The sequence below is a fragment of the Podarcis gaigeae genome (assembly GCF_964106915.1).
Source record: "Podarcis gaigeae genome assembly, chromosome: 7".
In the NCBI taxonomy this organism is placed as follows: Eukaryota; Metazoa; Chordata; class Lepidosauria; order Squamata; family Lacertidae; genus Podarcis; species Podarcis gaigeae.
Genome location: NC_139683.1, coordinates 36,543,814 through 36,567,023, shown reverse-complemented (window position 1 = coordinate 36,567,023; position 23,210 = coordinate 36,543,814). Strand labels below are relative to the sequence as shown.

At 43.0% G+C, this 23,210-nt stretch overlaps 1 long non-coding RNA gene across 2 annotated transcripts in view; it reads left to right on the top strand.

Moving 5' to 3' along the window:
* Window positions 1-15,154, top strand: part of LOC310848753 — a 34,156-nt gene extending 19,002 nt beyond the window's left edge. For both annotated transcript variants that reach the window (XR_014566584.1, XR_014566585.1), the window contains exon 3: window positions 14,906-15,154. This is a non-coding gene — a long non-coding RNA (uncharacterized lncRNA). The remainder of the gene's footprint in view (window positions 1-14,905) is intronic.
* The last annotated feature ends 8,056 nt before the right edge of the window (window positions 15,155-23,210 follow it).

The window sequence follows — 23,210 nt, the reverse complement described above, 5'->3', positions numbered from 1 at the left end:
AAGAAGTTATGAAACTATGTTATGATATATGTTATATTGTTTATTATCTTTGCACCTATATTTTAAAAACTTTAATAAATATTTATATATATAAAAAATATATGGTTACATGCCACCCCAATCTCTGCCGAGCAGCTGCATGAGATTCCAAAGGTTACAGGCACTCACCCAGGGTTGTGTTTCTGCTGAGACAAATGTCTTCTAAATATATGGCTTGCCGTACATGTATTTACACCTGGGCCTATACCTGGGGGAGAGTTCAGAGCACTGCATCTCAAGAGGGGCTTGTTCCCCACAGCAGTGCAGAACTGGAGTTCAAGGCATCCTGCACAACTTCTCAGGACCTCTGTCCCAGCCTGCCAAGATCATTCTGTCCCGCATGACCTCCACCTGGAGCTCTGGCTCCACCATTTTCCTTCTGAAAGACCCTTGCCAGAAAAAAACCAAGCCTCATGTAAAACAACACTTCCCCCCCGTAGTCATAGCCTGCCCAGCCTCCCCAGCCATCTTGGTAACCTCCTCCCCTCATGGCAGAGCCTCCTGCCTGGTTTATGGTTTCCATTGATGGGTTAATGATGTGCTTCCAGCAGCTTTTGTCATTCTCAGTGGTGTCTATCTCAGGCGAGGCCCTAGCATTTTCCTTTCAAGTCTCCAAATATTACCTAAATTCTACCATTTATTAATTTCTAGCATTCACAAACTCTAGCAGTTATTAGTGAGTGTCCAAGGTCTCCTCAAATGTCCATACAGCTGGCTTGGTGCTGCAACAAAGCAAGCAGTGGCTCATGCTAGCTCTGAGTAGTAGACCCCAATTGCAATTACATACTCTGCATTCTGAAGATAATGGTCCAGAATTTGCCAGTGTGAAGGGAAACAGGATTGTTTTAAAGGAATGCCACGTGGCTTCTGTTGTAAAAGAAGTAGAATCTTATCTATGACTTTGGTGGGAATAAGGAAGCAGTGAAGACTTCAGCACTGCAGAAGGTATACAGTCATACCTTAGTTCTCAAATGGAATCCATTCCGGAAGTCCATTCGACTTCTGAAAATGTTTGAAAACCAAGGTGTGGCTTCCAATCGGCTGCAGGAGCTTCCTGCACTCAAGCAGAAGCCGCAGAAGCCATGTCAGATGTTTGGCTTCCAAAAAACATTCACAAACTGGAACACTAACCTCTGGGTTTGTGACGTTCAGGAGCCAAAATGTTTGAGTCGTAAGGCGTTCCAGAACCAAGGTACAACTGTATTTTCAAACAACAACAATGAATTGCTCTTGTACCAGGAGTGATTCTGACATTCCATGGATTACACATCAAAAAGTAAAGCATGCCTCTCAGGATTGTTGTTCTGTAACTTCAGAGACTGCCATAGGTCGTCGTCATCATGATGTGCCTCCCACACAGATGCATACAGAGAGCCATGGGGTGACTCAGGAATGTATACAGATTTTTTAACAGTAGCTCTAGCCAAATTAACACAATCTCACAATTGCTAAGCCTATATCCCTATCGGCCAGTGAATGCCGTCCCTTGAAAACCAAGCTCCAAACTGGGATACCTTGTGATCTTGGTCTCGCAGAAGGAAAGCCACCCCTTTGTCTGCACTAAGTGGGAAGAGATCACTATGTGGAACAGATGTTCTGGAGTCTTCAGCAGTGTGGAGAAAATAATCTGATCCACATACTGAATGGGTGCACATGAATGGCTTGCCAGGTGGAGACAGCTGCCGCAGAGCGGAATGCACATTTTTTTGAGAGCATCCTGTAGAACTTAAGAGATTTTCCATGACTTAGCAGCCAGTTTTGTTTGGTAGATAGCCTTCCTGTGCCTCTGCCCCGTGGTCCTAATCTCTGAAGATCTGCAGCATGGTAGGACTCTGTGAGGACTCTACTGCCAAAGTTTCTTGTCCTTTTCCAAAGTCAGTAAAGGAAACCTGTCTTAAAACTGAAGTCCTTTATATGCTTACCTGGGAGAAATATTCATGGAACTCAGTGGAACTTCTGATATGACATGCAGTGTACATTTGCTAGTGCTGGTCCTTGCTGGTGGAAATCTACAAAGTATCCCCTTTGCCAATCTTGGGAGATTTTTTCTGATTTTTTGCTTCATGGTCAGGAGTGAATATAAAACAACAGATTTCATGGCAGCATTACAAATCAATAGCATAATAGTTTCACTGCTTATGGACATTTTTATTAATTAAACAATTAAGACCACGTGGACATCGACTTGTGAAATGTTTCCCCTATTTTGCAGAAAAGGTAGCTTGCAAAGGCTGGTATATTTTTAGAGAAGGGAGAGAGCTCACAGGCATATCAGCTATGAAATATGGCAAATTAGCAGTCAGGTTCACTAGCACCATACATCCAGACACTTAATTTGCTGTATATATTTAGTTTATGATTGAACTAATTTATGATAAACTGTAAGAATTAGATAAACCTCCCAACTATTCAAATTCCCAACTATGACTGGGAGCCTAGAAAGGGTTGAAATACTAATCAGAAAGCATGGAGTCAACTTCATCCCACAAACCACAGTGAAGATGTCACAATAACAATAAAATGCTCCATTACCGAGGAAAGCAATTAAATCAAACTAATTGAATTACAATTAACAATTATTTAATTTTTGAAGTACTGGTGGAGCATTATATTATCAGCAAGCTGTCTGTATAGTATTTTGGCTGGATTATAAATGGCTATAATGACAGGGGGTTTCCTCTGGCAGCCAGATCCTAAGCACATTTGCTTGGAAGTAAATCCTGCTGAATTCAATGGAATTTGTTTGCACATATGCATAGGATTCTAGCCTTAACTAGCCATAATGTTATAGCTGGGCCATAGCTGCTGTGTAGGCTACCTTGATTCTGTTTGATGACCAATGTGCTGTAGTGGTTAGACTGTTCTCCTTAGACCAGGGAGACCACGGTTTAAAGCTGCCCAGATGTCCTTTTCATGATGCTATTGGAGCAGTTGCTGTATATGTAACCCTGTTTCCAATACAATTTGCACCTGCAAAACATTGTTTCTTCATTTCCAGCTGGTGCATACCCCATGGCTTCCTACTGAATTCCTGCAAATTTAATACACAAATATATATTTTTAGGGGGGATTTCTGTCTCATTTTGGTTGTGCTATAGTGCAAGAGTGCCTCTCTAGTCAGCAATAATGCAGTAACATTGGGGAAGCATAATAGAAAAGCTAAGAAAGCAAAATGATGTATGGATGGTCTAGTATAAATCCACCAGTAGTGCACTATTATTGTGTCAATGACATGTTGTGGAATTCACAGCTGCCCCTGCACAACTCCCATCAGCTGTGAGGAGACCTTAATCGCTACTCAGCCCGGATGCTCTTACTCTAATTTACTTGGAGGGTTGTTGATAATATAAAAATTGGGAGGGGAGTCTATTTTGCCCTGAGCTGCATGACATAATAGCAAGATGTGACCCTTTCAGTACTTTTTAAGGTGATTGTACAATCTTCATACCCTCTATTTCTGTCACAGCACAAAGGTTCACAGTCTGGATGGTTATATTGGTGCTGGGTGCAAGGAATTTCCCTTCAGATCCAGCTGCTAATAGCTCTGGGAGTTTGCTGCCTTCCAGCAATGCAATGGCACTTTGCAGTGAAAGGGAGAACTAAAACCCTTGCATGCATCCCAGCATTAGATTCTTCTGATCCACCCTTGCCTGCATCCCAAGGCGCAGCAGCCAGCTGCTGAGAGCTTGCTCCTTTCTGCTCTATGGTCCCCAAAGAATTGCTGTCTCCAGGAAATAATGCCAGCTCTCCCTCCCCTAAGAAGTGGAAGATTCAGCATAACAGATTGCACGAGGCAAGAAGCACCAGTTACAGCAAATGTTTCTGCAAAATTTGAGATGCTCACTTACAAATAGAGGAGCCTTTTCCAGCTACTCTATTGATTTCATGGTAGTTGTGAAGTTCCCAGAGGTAGAGAGAAACAGGGTGTGGGTTGATATGTTTGTTTTGTACATTTAGCAAGCAAGGACTGCTAGCAGGCCCATAAGATGCTGCTTTATAGCAAGTCAGATCATTGGACCATTTCTTTCTGTATTGTCTCATACACTGACTGGCAGTGGCTTTCCAGGGTGTTCTGGGCAGGATTCTGTCTCCATCCTTCTGAGATATGCCAGGCCAGGGACTCAACCTGGGACCTTATACATGCAAAGGTCAAGCCAGTGGCGGACCTACATTTTGGGAGCACTGAAGCTTGAACCATCATGGGGGGCCCTTTGCAACCAGCAACAAGGTCTGGCACTGTTATCTTCTTCAATGGGGTTGTTCCAAGACAGATCATGTTAAAAAAAAAAAATAGCTCAGGTTTGGGTTAAAATTGCTGTACTGTATTATCTCATATGTCAATGTCACTGATGAGAATAAAAATGCTCCGTGCCTTATAGTTTTCGAGTTGTGAGACTCAAAATGGGTCTACTACACCCTTAAAAAAACAAAAACACCAATATGGACTACAGTCACTTCTGGAGCCTCTCCAAACTTAGGGGCCCTGAAGCTCAAGCTTTGTTAGTTTCACAGTAAATCCACCCCTGGGTCAAGCTCTACATCCCTTTCCTAGAGAAGCACACTCCTATTGAGTTCAGTGGACTTGACTCCCACTAGGTTGTTCTCTATGGGTCTTCATGTGTTTTAGGGCTCGCACTCAATTAAAGAAAACCTAATTGATTCATTAATTGGCTTATTAATTCTTATTATTTAAATGTGCATAAAAACGCATGGTAGAAAAAGCGGGGGGACCGTTCTCTTTAGAGACAATGTACACATGTGGATGCAACAGCCACCATCTGAGAAGAGGGATTCTACAAGAAAGAATGCTTCTTTTATAATGGCAATTGGCAACTGCACTTTGTTTATTCAAAGGACCTAAAACCTTTGTTTTAATTGCCTGATTCATAAGGGACATCTTCTTAGCAAACCAAAATGTCTTATCAATCTAATTGATTAAATATTACAGTCCTAATACACTTCCTGAGATGAAGGGATTCCTCCCCGGCCGTGAGTACAGGGTTGGCCCTATCATTAGGCAGACCAAGGTTGTCAGTGTGCCAGAAACAAATGTGAAGTGGTAGATCCATGACTGGATTTATCTTATTCAGTTATAGTGTTTATACCCTTCCCTTCATTGTCAAACAATCTCAGGATAAGTTCTAACAGTAAAAATATAGCATAAAATCCCTCAGTAAATGAATGAGAGCCATTAAAAGAAAACACCATGAGTTCCATAATATTGTCAGCAATAGTAGCTGTGATTTTAGAGATATTGCAATGTATTTTATAATGGGCTTCATGACGTGTGTGTGTGTGTGTGTTTAAAAAATAAAGTAACTGTGAGGCAAGGGTGTCTATCAAAATTTGATAAGGGTACTGGCATTATTAGTCAATTGATTAATTACATTTCTATACTACCCGTCATCTGAGAATCACAGGACGGTTTACAATATAAAAACACAAAAATATGAACCAAGGGTGGTATTTGACTAAGCCATATTCCAAATAGATCCAGTGAAATTAACAGTGAGCCTGACCTGAGAGCTCCTCCACACTTCCGCTTGTCCCGGACCTGGAAAGCATGGGACTGAGAGGTTTTCTGCTTATCCCAAGCAGTTTTTTATTTGTCCTCCTGCCTCTTTCTCTGGGAAAACCCACTATTTACCACTGAATCAGAACAAATGTCAATCTGCAGAAAAACTGATTGACGTTTGCTCTGATTCATTGACAAACAGCTGGTTTCCCCAGGAGAAAGCGGTGGGACAAGCAGATGTTTGGACGAGTCCCAATTCGCACTTCCCAGAATGGTATTGTACGCAAACCAAAACATAGCCACGCCTTCAAAATCCACACACATCTGAATTTTGCAATGCATCTGTAGCTAAGTAATGTGTACAAAAGCCTATATGCTAGGGTAAAGTATGCATTAACTGAACTTAATGCTGGAAAACTGAAATTGACAGATTGACCCATCCCTATTCATGAGCTAGGACCAACTGATTTCAATGTGTCTACTCTGAATATAACGTCAATGGATTTCCCCCGAAGCGTCTCTTTGTGAGCAGAGACAAGAGAAACTACACTTTGAAGCGGGAGCAACACAAACAGAAGAGAGACAGAGAAAGCTGACTTTTGGGAGCTCTGTAAGTCAACGGCATCTAGGGGACCTCTGTCTGAAGATCTGATGCAGCTCAGTGGATTTGGCTGTCTGCTGAAGGGTTAATGCTGTGCACCGACCTATGCTCAAACTGTGTGTTTGCAAGTAAGCAGGCAAATGACATGTCAGAAGGGCAGCTTCATGTATGACATCTGCAGTATATGGAAATAACATGGACGGGGAAATCACGTATGAAGTGCCTGTCACTTCGGTATGCCACAGAACTGTTAAGCACTTCCTTATCTGATTTCTCTGCTGCATGTTTTGTAATTTTTGGGGTGCGGAAGAAACACGTTTGTGCCAACCAAGCAATGAATCCTATAACAAGTGAAAGGAAAAGGGGAAACTATATTTCTAAAGCTTAACGTGTAAACAAAGCAACACATTGGATGCCCCACACGTTTCTTGCATACCACACCAGGAAAGGGGAGCATTTTGCAGTGCCGGTTTTGTGACAGAAGAATGTCTCCAGCAGAGACACACTGTAGCTTTATGGAAATTAATATTATTCAGGTTCCTTTGTGTGGATGACTTTACAAACCATAATGCTGCACATTGAATATATCCATGGCTGTTTGCTGAAGTGAATCGTACACACAGTTGGAGACTCTAACTCTGCCAGTGCCCAAGAACGCAAGTTGCATAAAAAGAGGCCAAATCATATGTGACAAGAAGAATCAGCCCTTCTTCATTTATCAGAGGTCCCCCCCCTTTCCTGGACAACCAATCTTCTAAAATTCCCTTGGCCATAAAAGGGCAGAGCCCACACAGTTGACAGGGTCATCTGCTCTGCAAGAAATGACAAGGAGAATTTTAAAGAAATTATGGCAGCTATAAGAGAACATATAGCACATATGCTAAACTCCATTCTTTTCTTTTTTTAAAAAAATATTTTTATTAAATATTTTCTTGGTTTACAAAAGTGCATGCCTTGTCTCTTTTTTTCAGGTTGTACAGTCTTTCTTACAAATCAGTTACATTTGTTGTGAGACATTAGTGTTGAGTCCAGTATAAGGTTGGGGAAGAAGAGGGGGGAGAGGATGGTTGGGGTGGTGAGGCTCATAGTCTTTTTATAGTGTATGTGTGGGGTTTTGTGTCAGCATCAACTGGGTAGGTTCTCTTTCTCTTTATTTATTACATTTCCTTGGTAGTGAGAGGTGCTGGGAGCAGGGTGTGATTGGTTGTCTGTGGTTGGCTGCAGTGGGGTTTGTTTGCATTTGTGAAGGGGGAGGACTTGGGTCAGGTAAGCCAGATTGATTCGTATGCTGTCAGTGGATTCTTGTTGTTGTCTTGTTGGGCTGTGTATGTGATAAAGGGGAGCCATACTGGGGTGAAGGGTTCTTCTGTTTGTCCCCGTGTCAGTTTCAGTTTATTAGTTCGCTTTTCTATTAAGGCTCTTTCCCATACAATTTGATGCCATTGGTCCATGCTTACCCCTGACAGGTCTCTCCAGTGTCTGGCTATGAGGCTTCTGGCTGCTGAGAGTAAGTGGGTTATAAGCTCTATATAATGTGAGTGGTCATTATGATGTTGGAACATGTTCAGTAGGGCCAGTTCTGGGGTGAGTTCTAATACCTATTTAGTTATTTTGCATATCTCTTGGGTTGTGGGGAATTTTCTTTAGTTTGTTTTGGAGAAATGGGTATGCTGTTGTGGGGATGTTTTCAATGGTGTCTCTCTCCAAGTGGACCCATTGTTTCATCTTGTTTGTAGGTTTTACCTAGTTTGTAGGTTTTACCTTTTATTTCCACACCCTTGATATTTGGGGCTGCTTGGAGTTGGATTGCTAGGGTTCAAGGGCCAAGATGAATAGAAAGGGAGACAGTGGGCAACCTTGTTTTGTACCTCTTTGGATTCCATATTTTTAATTCTGCTCGGGTGTAAATTTGTTTGAGGGTTTGTACGAAGTTGGGGCCAAATTTCATGTTAGTTCATACTGCCAATAGATATTTTCATTATAAGCAATCAAAGGCTTTAAGGATGTCTAGGGACATGATCGCTTGTGGGAGATTGGTCATTGTGCTGTGTTCTATCAGATTCGGTAGTTTCCTACTGGGGTCTGTTACGTTGTAACCAGGGACAAAGCCTGCCTGGTCTGGGGCAATTAGTTTGTGTAGGAAGATTTTTAGGTGGTTAGCCAGGATTGATGTGAATATCTTGTAGTCTTGGTTTATCAATGAAATTGAGTGGTATGATTCTATTTTGAGGCTATCTTTGAGTGGTTTTGGGATAGAGACTATTTTGGAAGAGGTCCAGGTTTGGGGGATGGGACCCCTTTTATGAAGTTGTTAAATAGATGGGTCATGTCCTTACATCAGGGGTTCTTCGAATTTTTTGCAGAATTCTGCTGTATAGCCATCTGGGGCTGGGGCTTTGTGTGGTTTCAGGTTTTTGAGTACCGTTTCTGTTTCCTCTGGTGTGATAGGGCTGTCCAGGAAAATAACTGGTGTCAAAGATTTACCTAACATATCTTGCGCTCTGATTGAAATGTGCTGCCACCCCCATGTGCTGTCTGCAGAAAGAAGCATCTTGTGGTGGTACATCGCAGTAGGTCCCAAGATGCTGGTAATTACTGGGGAAGGGCCTTGGCTCATTGGTTGACTACAGAGGTGCTGTCTTGCGCCCAAGATTGGGGAGGTCTGACGCACACCCAACATGTCATGTGCCTGTACATGTCACACTCATATGACGTCATGCGGTGGTGCGTGTTGCACATGTGACGTTGCATCGTTGGGAGGAGGCCAAGCACAGAGCCTGGTGAAGCACGGCTTCCTCTCTCATGCTCAGGAGGAACCAGCCACTGAAGCACGTCACACTCAGCTCACACATTGGTCTCCTCCGCCCTCTCAAAATTGAGGGGCCCCACATCCATGTCAGCAGATTTTGAATTAGCACACTAGGCCTCTTGGCTCATGAGGACATTTTTGTCAAGCCACACCCACCTACCCTATAGCTGGTAATGAAAGGTTGGTTGTCAGATCTTCAGACACTGTAAGCAGCACTAAAGTCGATGAACCAATGGTTTGACTCACTATAATCTGATACATGGGTGCCCCAATTACTTAGGGAATTTTCACACCAGCACCGCATATTACCATTGGCCTCTGGCACTGGAATGACTATCCTGACCCCACACAGAGAGCCACTATCAGTGCTGTAACATTACTGTCACTTATTAAAATGCATTGGATTTGATTCACCTATATTATTGCTCTGTTTTGATGCTTTGCTGTTTTGACATTGATTTTAATAGCTTTATATCAACATAGAAGCATGGTAATGCTCATTACCTCTTTTAAGGTTTTTCTTTCTGGGTGGGGGGTTTAAAAGCATTTTTCAATATATATTTAAAAAATAATAATAGGAAGAAATACTGAAGATTTCAGAAATCCCAAAGTTCATCTGCAGGCCATTTCCAACGTCCCCTATTAACGTTAAAACATGTGCCTCTGGATGCTCATTCATCATGGATGTTTCAAAATCCTGATTTTGAGGGTGTCACTTTAAATAAATATGAGGGCCCATCATCAATGAGATCCCCCGTCATGTGATTATTTGCCTGTCAGAATGGAATCCTTGTGTTCTGGACCATGCAAGCCAATTGACACATTTGCAGATTATAAGCCTGGGGCAGAGTAAGGCACACCCAGGCCGTTAGGATGAGGACAGCACAGGTGGAATATACGTTCCCATGGAAATTATTCATGTTTTACTTTCTTTGTCCTACTGCTGCTTTCCTCATGGATGAAGCTGCAAAGAGAGACTCGGGTCTTTGGATGCCTTTGGGTTGGAGTTCACACATGAGCTAAGATAATGTCTTCTCCCACCACTGCCAAAGGAATTAAGAGCATTGGATCTATGATAGAGCGAGAGGCCCTGCTCATTTGGAAACAAATGACTTCCGGGGGCGCGCGGCTATTTTCTGCATTCAGTTTGTATTTAAGAACCATGAATGAAAATTAATCCTGTTGAACTGATTCTGAATTTTAAAAGAAGTATTTCAGATTTGTCTTTTGGGTTTACAGTAGAACCTCGGCTTACGTAGCCCTCTGGTTACGTAAACTTCACGTTACGAAAGCGGCAAATCCAGAAGTATCGGATTTTGCCGTGCGCGCATGTGCAGAAACAGTCTACAGCCCCCCCACACATGCAGAAATGGTCTATTGCTGCGTGCATGTGCAGAACAGTGCTCCTCGGGTTGCAGAAACCTTGGGATACGGTCGGACCTCTGGAACATATCCCGTTCACAACCAGAGGTACCACTATATTTTCCTTCAGATTTATTTTCCTTGAAGCTTAATGGTTTGCATTGCATTCTGTATTCACTGTCAGCACAGATGTACATGGAAAAGCCCTCCCCAGCAAGAGAACTTTTGCTACAGGGGCCCTTGCTGAGATGTGGGCTCTTTTACACTGCCAGCAGGGTTCAGCCTATCCTTTGGGGGGGGGGAGTGAAAGGGGCTTTCCCCCAGCTTTTTCCTAACTGACTTAAAACACACACACACACACACACACACACACACACACACACTGGACTAAATCTGAATTAATGAAACACGAATGAAAGTCTTCTGAAAGAAGTACGGTAAGTTATGGAAATATTTTTCAATCTGAAAAGTGAAAGAAAACACACCCTCTCCCCCCTGCCACCATGCCCGTCCCTGACTTCTTCATGTGCAAAGGGGAACCAAGCAAAGGGCCTTCTCAGTGGTGGCGCCCGCCCCGTGGAACGCCCTCCCATCAGATGTCAAGAAATAAACAACTATATGGCTTTCAAAAGACATCTGAAGGCAGCCCTGTTTAGGGAGGTTTTTAATGTTTGATGTTTTATTGCTTTTTTATTTTTATCATTAATATTCTGTTGGGAGCCATCCAGAGTGGCTGGGGAAACCCAGCCAGATGGGCGGGGTGTAAATAATAAATTATTATTATTATTATTATTATTATTATTATTATTATTATTATTATTATTATTGTCTCCAGATTCCCTTTTGTCTGTGCCTTGAATTAATATGTGCTAAAAGAATCTCCTGAATTCTGAGATGCAGATGTAGAAGAGTTCTGTTTGCAGATTCTATTTTACAAGTAACTAGGATATTTTTTTTAACTGCCTATGTGTCAAGTGTCAGCTTTCTGTATGTTGTGGAAGTACATTAACAATTTTATAATGTCACCAATTACCGGTAGTGAGTGAGACCCAAACATCATCATCATTGTCATTACTATGACGATTACTATGACGATTACTACTACAGTGGTACCTCAGGTTACATACGCTTCAGGTTACAGACGCTTCAGGGTACAGACTCCGCTAACCCAGAAATAGTACCTCGGGTTAAGAACTTTACCTCAGGATGAGAACAGAAATTGCGTGGCAGCAGCTGGAGGCCCCATTAGCTAAAGTGGTGGTTCAGGTTAAGAACAGTTTCAGATTAAGAAAAGACCTCCGGAATGAATTAAGTTCTTAACCCAAGGTACCACTGTACTACTGGGGATGGCCCCTCCTGTTATTCCACCTGAGGTGAAGCATGAAGGTGACTAATTTATTTTTCATGTTGATTTCAGTGGGACTCCTAAGCATGACTAACTTGCTTTGGATCAAGCCCAACTCATGGCTTTAAACAGCACTTGTGGCTTTATATACCATGAATCATGCTCTCCTTCTGGGTCACATGCTATCCCCTTAGGTCTGCGGGGATTTGATTTTATGGTGGCTCTGTTCCTTTCTGGAAGGATGAACCTAATCCGTGGTGCTGGGGGACTTGTTTATCGGCTGTGTATACACTGTAATTTTAAAGCATATTGCTTCCTCCAAAGAACCCTGGGATTTGGAGCTTACGCCACCACAGAGCTACAGCGCCCAGCACCCATAACTATCTACAGTTCCCAGGGTTCTTTGGGGAAACCATGTGCTTTAAATGTGTGGTGTGCATGCACCCTATCCCTTACCTGGAAGTAAGCCCAACTGAATTCCATGGGGCTTACTTCTGAGCAAGGCATGTATAGGCTGCACAATTAATCTGTATCAGGTTAGCAGCATCTGAAGAAGCATGTTAGGGTTAAGTGTAGCCATGATTAGCTGATAGACTGTTTTCTATGAAGTAAATTAGCTACACGCTGTGCATTAGTATCAGGAAAAGAGCTCTCATCGCTGAAAGAAATATTTTTAGAGGTTCAATGCAGCAACCAGAACAAATACCCAGGACTGGAATAAAGTGTTTGTAATTCCTGATCTCCCATGCTTGACTGAGTGCCACGAGTATTTTTTTTTTTTTTTAATCTATAGCTTTGCAAGAGAACTTGAGTGTGGAGATAGCACTTCAGCTTTAAAACAACCATCCTGCATAGAATCACTTTGACTGCTATCTCTCATCTCCTCCATATTCTTTTATTGTAGGGAATGTCAACAGATGTACTTGAATGAAACCTTTGCCATACAGGATCTTTCCCATTGTTGGAAAAGAAGAATTCATACACATACATAATGTTTCTGTGCGTTAAAATGTACTTGCACATGTGTTTGTGTAAGTACATATATACTGCTGCAATGGCCTTATGTTTTTGAACTGGATACACTGCAGACTGCAAATACACCTTTTTGTGTGAGGCAGCTGACAGGTTTTTGCTATTTCATTGATTTTGGCATCACTGGACAACTGCCATGAGAAAAAGTTACGGCCACAGTCCTCTAGTGGTAGCACAGCATTGTCAGATGTAGCAGGTAACTGCTGCTGCATTTGTCTTTAACAGCTGTGCAAAAAGGGCACTGTCTGGACTTGGTGGGAAAAAAACTACCAGGGGACCCTCTGGGATTTTACCATCATGACTGAGTGTAATAAAAGCCCCAAACTATTTGGTATATGATAATGGTCAAAGATATGCAGATAGCAAGGAGGGCACGTTGTATTCAAAATCTCTATTTTTCAGAATCATCGTGAGACAAAAGACACTCTCAGCATCCCCTAAAGGGCAGCAAAAGCAGTTGATATATGAGAGCAGTTGGTGTAACAGGCTGCAAATACTTGAACTTACCGTTGCTTTAAAGTAAAATAACCACAGCTAGCTTGCCTATTTTGTTCTACATCAAGCACTGTTTGCTGCCTGATAAGAAGCTTCCTCAGCATCATTTACTAAAAAGAGGAGCTTATTTGTGTCCCAGCCAGTCAATGACTTCCGGTCTGTGGAACAGCAGGATGGTGATGCCACAGAGACAGATTTGGGTACGTGATGATGTCATAAACTCAATTCAGTGGGAGGGTACAGCTGTGGAACAACAAGAAAATCTCTTGGACCTGGGAGAATTGATCTGTACGCACCACGATCAAAAATATGGGTCAGGCAAAAGTGTGGATGAGCCTAAAGAAACAAAAATAGAGACAAAAGCAGCTGCGTTGTGAGGATCATCAATCAAAAGCTCAGTGGAAAACTAAAGGAAGGGGGATCTGCTGTCTCTGTCCCCTCTCTCCCATCCATTTGCCCTCCTACTTTCATTAAGCCACCCTCCCTCTGAATACCATCATCTGCTGCTATTGGAAAACCACTCGGCCCTCCCTCTTCTCCTGCTCCTGGTAACCTTTTGATGCCTCTATCAGTTTGTGCTGTGTGGGAGGAGAAGGCGGGTGTCAGTCAAAGTATCCCATCAGCCAGCATAAAAGGGAGCAGCCTCTGAAAGACTGACACGAAAATATGTGAATGGCTTCTTCCCACAAGCAGTTCTAAGCATGCAGAGGTTCCCCCCCCCCAGTTGCTTCCTTAAAGGTTATTATTGGGAATGGAGTCCCTCCTCCTTGTTCTTCCTGATTCCCCCCACTTCCATGCCAGACTTAAGGGGGCCTAAAACAAGCAGCTCCCTCACTGCCTTCATTCTTCCTCCATCAGCAGCAGAGGCGCTTGGAAAAGCCCAGCTCATTATTGAAGGTTACGATGCATCATAGATAGAGCTACGGTTGTTTCAGGTGTGTGTGTCAAAAGATCAGGTGTGACTGGTGGGAAGAGGACTGGCTCCAGCTGCAGTTCAGAGAGACCAGATGGCTTGCAAGGAGTGGAGTAAGAGACCGAGGGAATTCTAATGATTAGAAGCTCTGAAAGAGTCTTGGGATACAGGCGAGCTAGGCATCCTGGGAAGTTTAGTAATTAGCATCTATGAGGCAATTGTAGGACATTCTTGCATGCAATGCTCAATTCTGCAGAATGCTACCCGAACAGGTGAACAGACCGGAGCAGTGCGAGCTCAAAACCGAATTAAAACAACCGTTTCTGTTCCCAAAGTGCGCTTGTTAAATCTGTGCTGATTAAAGTCAAATCAAAGGAGGATGCAGGCCACAGCGTTTCAAGTGCTCCATCTGTTCGGAGCAGACCTGTATTCCAAACAACAAAATAGTGCTTGCTGACTAGAGGATGGCATTCAAAGAATGAAAATAAGATGGATCACTCCCTTGTAAAATGGTACCCTGCTGGATTGGTGCGTGTGCCAAAAATGGCGGACTCAACTTTGACTTGATTGACCAGAACATTAGGAGCCAGTTTTGCAGACTTGTTCTGAATTTTTGCATATTTACAAAATAGTACGAAACATAAGATCAGACTGGATTATTGCTGTGTGCAGTATCGCTGAAAATCCCAGCCAGACCAAGCTATCTGCTATTGGAAAAGTATTTGAGCAAAGGACATTGTGAACCACCTGCTCTTTCTGTGAATTAGGATTGCCAACTTTTTCTTTTATTGCAGGGCTTTGAAGAACGAAGCAGAACTTCAGCACTTGAAGCCTTTCCTCATACCTATATGAATTTCAGCTGCTGAATTTCTACCCTTTTTGAAGTTGGTACAGGCCCAGAAGCCTTGTGAGGAAAAAGTCAATAGTGCTGTTATCCTTTCACAAGTACAGACGATCTCATGTTTCTGGCTACATGTTATATATATCAACTAATGTGGGGGACATTCTGTTTTTCAGAATCATTTGGCTTCATATAAATCTCACTTGCTCCTACCTCCATTAAACCTGTGTTCTAAACATGGGAAAGGAAGAGCAACAACCATGTTCTGTACCCATTCCCATTTAGAGTTGCCATATCTTGAAGAAAAGAGTTAATAAATTGCTCAGTGTATGGTGACTTCTATCCATATCACTCTGTTATAATGGGGTTGTGTGTGAATCTCCCTGGGTTATGCTCGACCCTGTGTGGATTGACTGAATGGCACTGCAGTTTAATATAACTGTACCTCTGGAATGGATTGCTGAAAACCGGTTCACACTCAGAGCTTAACACATGCTGGTGCTACAGCAGTCACATGACACTCTGGTCTGCAACTCGTTGCACACTGGCTTTCTGCTAGCAGCCCAACATTGAGCAGGTCATGTGTAGGGTTGCCATATGTCCGGAAATCCCAGGACATGTTCTCTTTTTGGGGGCCGAACTTGCCCATTTGGGGGGATTTTTACATTTCAAAGGAAATGTCCAGGGTTTTTTTCGGGAGGGCGGTATTTATTTTTGGTATGCACTTGAATCCCTCTGCAAAATACTGACAGTCTGGAGGCACCCAGAGTTTTTGGTGTGGCCTTTAGATCTATTTATAGAACACATGCCTGCTTCCAGATAGGCTGGAGCAATAAATATCCTCCCCCCATACACAGATGGCTGGCTCGATTTCCTGAAGAGCAAGAACTTGCCAGAACTAGGCTCTGCAGAGGTTAATTGGGTATCTTTACCCAGAAGAAATGCAGAAAGCAAGCACAGTTTGGTTCTTTTGTTTGGTGTAGGGAATGGGAAAGTTTTCTGTTTATGCTACGCCAAGGTCAATGTGATTTAGCATTCAGGGACACAATAATCTTGCAATGGAATCCTCAAAATTACACAGGGGGAACTAGGTAAGAAAGAAGAAACCAAAAGTGGCACTTTTTAAAAAAAAGAAGGAAACACTTTGATGTTGAAAACAATCAGGTTTACAGCAGAAGAAAATTGATTCCTTTAATCCTCTGTAAATAGGGGTGGGAGAAGGGTTGCCTACAGATTACCCCTTTTTTTCCAGGGATATCTTTTAATTTAAATGCTTGCTCCTTGGCTATTCATAGAAAATAATGGCTGTTCATTCTCTCTGAGACAATTGGCGTTCCTTATTTTCAAATGCCCTACCTAACAGAACTGCAGCACCCTTTACTTTTGAACTTTGACTTGGCAACATCTCAGAGGAAAGAGAAGGAATCAAGTCCATCAAAGTCACCAGCTGGGCCTTTCAAGGGCCAGAAGTGTTTGGACACCATGCTTGTTATTCCTTTGGTAGGGCATCTTTCCTTCACTGCAAAATACCCAGGGAGCAAGAGGTCTATGTGGGGAGAGTGTGTGAAAGGATGAATGCAGCATATGCCACACCTCCTTCCTTTCCGCTCCCCAACATCTCTTTGTCCTGAGTTGCAGCAAATGCACAGTGAATGATTCCCATTCTAAATTTAGTCCTGATGCCAACTTACCTGGCTACCTGCTTAATAGCACTTGGGATGGAGGTGAGATGTGCAACCTGACCCTTTGCATGCCAACTAGGAAGTGAGTCCCTTTGAGCTCAGCAGAGCTAAAATAAATGTGGATAAGATTGTAGCTTTAATACTTCCATATTTTATTCTTTTTCACACTGGCAGCTTAGTGCATGCCAATCTGTGTCGATGTATCTTATACCCTTCTCACCTGCTCTGACGTAACAGGGAACCAATCACACCTTTCTGCTCTGTTATGAAGCTACAAATAGAATTTTATTTAGTTATTTATCAATACTTACATACCGATAATGTAAAATATAAGAGAGAGAAAATGATAAAATCAACAGATTCTCAAAACAAGTAGACAATAAAATCATCAAAACAAAGACAAATAGTTTTAAGAACAGTGCTTTTCCCCCTGGGGGGGACACAGGGGTACGCATACCATTAAACATTTTGTGAACCAAATTTGGCCTCATTGAGGGGCAGTATTTCAATATGAGTAGGAAAATGAGAGTACCCCTAAAGATTTTTTAAAGAAAAAAAGCACTGTTTAAGAACAAATATGCACCATATGGTAAAAAGGTGAAGGTAAAGGTACCCCTGCCCGTACGGGCCAGTCTTGACAGACTCTGGGGTTGTGCGCCCATCTCACTCAAGAGGCCAGGGGCCAGCGTTGTCCGGAGACACTTCCGGGTCACGTGGCCAGCGTGACATCGCTGCTCTGGCGAGCCAGAGCCGCACACGGAAACGCCGTTTACCTTCCCGCTGGTAAGCGGTCCCTATTTATCTACTTGCACCCGGAGGTGCTTTCGAACTGCTAGGTTGGCAGGCGCTGGGACTGAGCAGCGGGAGCGCACCCCACCGCAGGGATTCGAACCGCCGACCTTTTGATCGGCAAGTCCTAGGCGCTGAGGCTTTAACCCACAGTGCCACCTGCGTCCCTGCACCATATGGTAGACTTGCCTAAACAAATAAGTTTTTAGCAGGCCTGAAAAACGAGTCAGTGAAGGGGCCTGCCTGATATTAATGTTGGCACGGCTTCACACAGCATTTAATTCTCATTGATAGTTGAGGTGGATCAACAATCTAATGCTCCACATGCTATATTCCTATACACCCGCCCCTCCCCTAAAATTTGTCTAGGAAGCTAGTAACTACCCAGGTATCCTCACGGATATCCCCTGCTTTAGGGTGGGAATCCCTAGTACAATGTATTAGCAATATATATGCCATTTTAGCTGCTCCAGTGCTATTTCTCTGGCGCAACATGAGGTTTCATAACCCAGTTTCTGCAGCGCCGTGTAAAGAAATGACCTTTTCAGCTGCCTTGATTTGGTTTATGTTTATGGTTCTATGGCAGATTAAGCTACACTGTATGGATTAGTGTTTTGGGAGAAACAGCAGCAAATAATAATCCAATCTCTGTCTGATCCTCTAGAAAAGACAGGGTACACTGTTAGTTTAATTTCTGAATGATCCTGCAATACCTGTTCTTATTTATCAGATGCAAGGTTATTTGTGATTATGAATAAAGGAGAATTGCATAAAGGGCTCTGTTTTTAGGCAGAGAATTGTATTCATTGCATTATCATGAATATGAGGTTCATTTCATCTAGTACTTCCCATCCCTGCTTCCATTCCCAGGATTCTTTGGGGGAAGCCATGACACTTAAAATGGTACTTTAAATGTACAGTGAGGATGCGGCCTTGAAAGAACAAATCCGTTGGCCAGAGCCTTTATGGTAAAATTCTGCTGTTTGATTACAGGTCAGATTAAAAGACAGGGGTCAGTAGCTGTGTAGAAGAGGAATGTTGACCTGCCATTCAGGGCCATAATTCTCTCTTCCACACAGCTATTAAAGGTACAGCAGCCCTGCTTCCATTTCCATGTGCCTCCCCCCCCCCCACAGCCAAAAAAAGATGGTGGACTGGAAAAAGGGAAGGCAAAAGTGGCCTCGCTGAACATTTGCAGTATGCCGATTCCAAAACAACCAAGGGAGTTTGTGAATTCAGCACAGCACAGAAAACGTCCTCTACCAGCAACTGTGTTTGCTCTCCTGTGCTCTGCTGCTGCAGAGCCTATAAAGAAAGCTGCTAACAAAAAGGTTATTCAGAAGGTTGCTTGAATAAACCCAAAGGTAACAAGTATCCACTGAGCAGATGTCGTGAGACCGAGCCGCTCTTTGGAAAAGTGCCGAGATATTTTAAAGTAGCGCTTTCTCATTAACCTAAGCACAATGCTAAAAGTCCTTTAAAATAAAACTTTCCAGATGCCACCTGCATCTGAGATGCTAATAGGATGAATGCCAGTAAGCCCACTAATACTGGAAATGCTCTTAAGGAAACAGCTACAGCTGATGGTATAGTGACACAAACAAATAAAAAAAAACTAATTTATGTATTCCTGCAGCTGCATCTCCAGGCAAAGTCGAAGCAGGAGTCAGGACCAATTCACAGTTGACTAATGTTTCCTCTGTCTTTGCAGATTTGGACATTTAACCGTAATTAAGATTTATTGTCTGCAAACTTGCAGGTCAGAGCAGGCATCACAGTATGGATAACTTTTTGTTTACTTGTAAAAAGGCCTATTAGGAGAAATCTTCAAACCCTCCAAGCATAACGTGTCATTTCAGATCTTGACTGTACATTTCCAGCAGGAGTGCAAAAGACCCATCAAGCATTGCAGTGGGTTAGGAAAGGCGGGCTGTGCGTGTGGCTTGCCTGAAGCAAAATATTCTATTTTCCTCAAATACCTTGAATGTCTGGAATAGTAGTGCTGGAATTCAGGAAGGTAGGGGGAAGGCTGGATCACATTCAGCGAGACTCTGCAAGACCCTTGATTCAGTACAGCAAAACAGAGCTTGGATCAGTGTGCTTTCACTCACACCAAAAGGGAAAGGTCTGAACCAGAGAGGGCCTGTAAGCTCAATGGCTGAATACAGCTTCAATCCCTGGCAACTCCATCCAGTTACAACAGCCCAGGTTGCAGATGCTAGAGGAGACCTCTGCCTGAGATGTTGAAGAACTCCAGCCAGTCAGAGCAGACAGTGCTTGGCTCGATGAACAAATACCATAGTATGAGCTGTTATAGGGTAACTGCCGATGCAACTATGGGTCCTTGGGTCTCACTTCTCTCCTGACCATGATTTGTAGCAGAGATGTTTGTCCATCTCACACTTAGTTCTTCACACATATTCATGGCTCGATGACTGCAACACCAAATAATGAGTTACAACAAGGATGTGAAACCTCTGGCCAATGGGTCAAATGTGGTCTGGCAGAAGCCCCAGGTTGGCCTGCCAGGACATTCCTGACAAACCACACCCACCTGCCCCACACCTGACATATCACTGCAAGATCGATACATTCAGAATCAGTTGTGAAAGAGACTAAGTCATAAAAACGTTATGCACATGTATAGACTTAGTACATGCAGTAGGAAACCCTGCCTTTTTTAGACTTTGGTGAATGCTTTAGCATAGTTATGCTTTGGCATAACTGGTGAATGCTAAATTTGTATAGGGGGAATGAGTGAGGGCAAGGATCATTATCTATATGCACACCCTTCTTACAGGTGAAGAGGGCTAGAGTGCTGAGCCATGAGATAAGTGGTCCATATACACATGGGAATCAGCCCTTAAGTGCCCACTGAAATGACCTGATCCTGGTTCACAAAAGGTAATTAGGGCTTAGGCTATGGAGTGACATTTCAAAAGGATTCATTTTAGAGGAAACTGTTTCTAAGGAATTCTAATGAATTTATACCAACTTGGCATAGGAAATCGGAGGTTGTGCTGCTGGTTCAGCCTGATTCTTGGCTAAGGTGGCACCATATTTATATCCAGGGAGCAAGTTGTTCAGGGCTTTGTATATTAACACAAAGACCTTGAACCTGGCTCTGTAGCATATGGACAGCCAGTACAGATGTTTTAGCAGACGTGTCACATGCAGTTGGCCATCTGCCCCCATCAGCAGTCTAGCCACTGCACTATGCATGAGCCAGCACTTCTGGATCAGACCCAAGGGCAGTCCTACATACAGCATGTTGCAGTAGTCCAGTCTCGAGCTCACCAGTGTATGAACCTCAGGGGCCAGGTTGTCCCGATCTAAGATTATAGTGGCATGAACACCAAATGCACAGAATGTGTGGCAGTGAGCAAGGAGATACTGTGGGTGGAGTTGTAGGCACACCCCTCCCCACTTTATGCCCACATGCCTTCTTTTGAAGAAAATGCTGCTCCTGACCACCACTCTAATAAATGTGCCCTCATCCTAGGTCTGCCAGAATTATAGTACCTACCCTAAACAAGAGTGCTTCACACTACATAATTGTGTTGCAGTTCACCCTTCTTCATTCTACTGCCAAAGCTATCAGAAGGTAGCTAATTTCACCAAGTAAAAGAAGGCTTATATATATATATATATCAGGAATGTGCTTGTGAGTGCGCATGCACGCACCCATGCACCCACCCACCCTTTTGCTCTATGCAGTGATTCTAAAACTGTTGCAAGGTTCAGAGGTGTCTTTGAGTGTCTTTTTACGCAGAGGAAACATTCTTTCTAGGATTTTCTCCACCAATCTTACTTTAGCTTCAGGCATAAGACGTTTGACTATACATGCTCATTATGAGTGGCTTGTTTTTAAAACTAATTGCACATTCCTTGTAATGTTGAGAGGCAGTGACAACTATGTTTTTGATCCAGAAATTTCATTTCATTTCACCACGTGAGATCACATCACGTAAAGCTCACCTGTTTCCTTGTCTCTTTACTCATTTGCTTTTCTTTCTCTCATTGTCTGAAATACAGATTGTAACATTAATGAGAGAGGACCCCTGCTTTTCGGGAGGGGGAAGGGGACTTATCTAGTCTGTAAAGTATAATGGTTGTATTCAACTAACTTTTATTTAGAAGAAACCCAATGAAATTAATGGACTTAAGTTAGACATGGTCATTAATTTAGATGTGAGTAAATGTTAGTTGACTACAACCCAATCCCATTGATTGTATATACATAATAATGTCCCACAAAATGTTCCTACCCTTCCCACCTGATGAAATGAACACCAATCCACAAAGGTTTGTGCCCTAATTTGTTAGTCTCTGAGGTGCTGTGTCTCTTCTCTTCTCTTCTCTTCTCTTCTCTTCTCTTCTCTTCTCTTCTCTTCTCTTCTCTCAAGAGACTAATACAGTAACCCCATTAGAAGATCCTGAAGTATCTTTCGGGTTTAGCTGATAAGCCTCTGTTGATACTGCAGAAATTATTGGTTTTTTCCCAGATAAATATAACCTTGCTTCAACTGAATATCATGTTTCTTTCTATCCCTTCAGTTGTTAAATAATCCACTTCATGTCATACCATAACAAATAACTTCCAGTCCTTTTCTTGATATTTGTGAACCACAAGAATGGTTTCTGGACTGAGCAGCAACTTGCAGTTGTGTGTGTATGAAGGGAATGTCCTGTAAAGAAAAGTCACCTTTGTGAAAGGGAGGAAAATAAGTCTGGGTCTGTGCTTGGCCACATAGTCACATTAAACAGCTGCTCCATGTGTGGGATTCCTGTGCACTGGCCCCCTCGGTGGGTCTACCAATAACACACAACCCTATCCATATACCTCTCTCTCCCAGGCCGTCCACTGAGAGCTTGGGAAAGGGAAATGTTCCTAAATATTTAATTAACTGAAAAGGGAACCTCTAAATTTACATTTGTCAGATTACCTCTGGATCACAGTCACTGTTTATGCTCTTGTGGCCAAATCAAAGTCCACGTTTAGTCCATTTCCCCTACGCCATGAAAGTAATAAGAATTGGCAGGTTGACTTGAAGCATTCATGTGACTCAGGTGACCCAGTCAGGGTCAATCTAACATGGTGTGCTTATCTACAGGAGAATATCAAGTTCAAGGCTTGGCTCTTAGCCCTGAACTCATTGGACAAGACAGTCTACAGACCTCGCGGGACGGTGAAAAGTTGCTACTCCACAACGCCTGGCTCCTTTTCCTTTTTCTCTGTCTCTTTTTCCTCTCTGGAAGCTGACTTTTCTTTCAGCAGGCTGTGCATGTGCCAAAACCCTTTCCATTCTTAAGTTTGTCAGAGAGAAGAACATCAGATGTTGATACAGGAAGGGCTTTCCCAGTTCACAATTCCTGTTTCCTTTGGCTTGCAGTCTGCTGTGTGTTCTCTCTCTCTCTGTGTGTAGGGGGTCCTCTTCCAACCGTCTGTGGCATCATCTTCTTATGGGTTTGTTTCATACCAAACTCTGCGAATTCCAGAGTGAAGAATTCCAGTCTGCAAAACACAAGACAGGCGGGCCATAAGGGGGTGAATGAGGGGAGAGAGGCAGACAAGTCAGAACAGAAGGTGAATAAATGACTGGGGGAAAAAAAAAACCAGAGATGCATCTCCATCTGGAAAGAAGAGTGCTGTTTAGTGCGTCTGGAAGGCATTATTTCTGCAAATAGCTGGACCCTCTTTCATGCTTAGAGGCAGGGATCCCAGCCTGCTGCCAAGCATAAGCCTTCCTGATGGCTCAGTTGTGGGGGAAGTCAGCGAACAAGTGT